Source organism: Gavialis gangeticus, unplaced genomic scaffold (assembly GCF_001723915.1).
Source record: "Gavialis gangeticus isolate Ggan-Ray unplaced genomic scaffold, GavGan_comp1, whole genome shotgun sequence".
NCBI lineage: Eukaryota > Metazoa > Chordata > Crocodylia > Gavialidae > Gavialis > Gavialis gangeticus.
In genome coordinates, this window is record NW_017729031.1 from 33,920,111 (window position 1) to 33,920,723 (window position 613).

Below are 613 nucleotides of genomic sequence, written 5' to 3' on the forward strand. Positions count from 1 at the left end.
TGGCTGCCCCCCACCCTTCCTCTAGGGTCCCTGTAGAAGCGGCTGCCCCCCACCCTGCCTCTAGGGTCCCTATGGATCACACTGCCTCCGGGATCCCTATAGATGTGGGTGCCTTTGTCCTGTCTCTGTAGATGTGGGTGCCCCCATCCTTTTAGCTGTTGGAAGTCATGGGCGTGTTGGGTGCAGCAGAGCCATGTTACAGCCCCAGGCCTTACCGCCTCCGGCGTTCACTGCTGAATGAAAAACCTCCCTCTCTGGATCACGTAATTTGGGGTCGTCTCTTATACGCTGCTCTGCCGCTCATCTTCGATGGGCCCTCGAGCATTTCAATGCCGTTTCAATGCAGCCGCTTCTGGGGCGCAGCATAGCTAGGGACACGTGTACGACTAGAGAGGGGACAAGCCCACCGCTCGCCGTCCCGGGGGGCGTTGGGGGCCGGAGCCGGAAGGGCGCTCGTGGCCGCTACACCTGGCTGGCCGGAGGCCTCCGTTGTCCCCATGGAGACGGGTGTCCCTAACCGCCACCCCGCGGCCCCGCCTGCGCCGCCGGAGGCGGGGCCGGGGGCGGGGCGGGCGAAGCGGGATAAAGGCGGCGGCGCGGGCGCGCGGGCGGG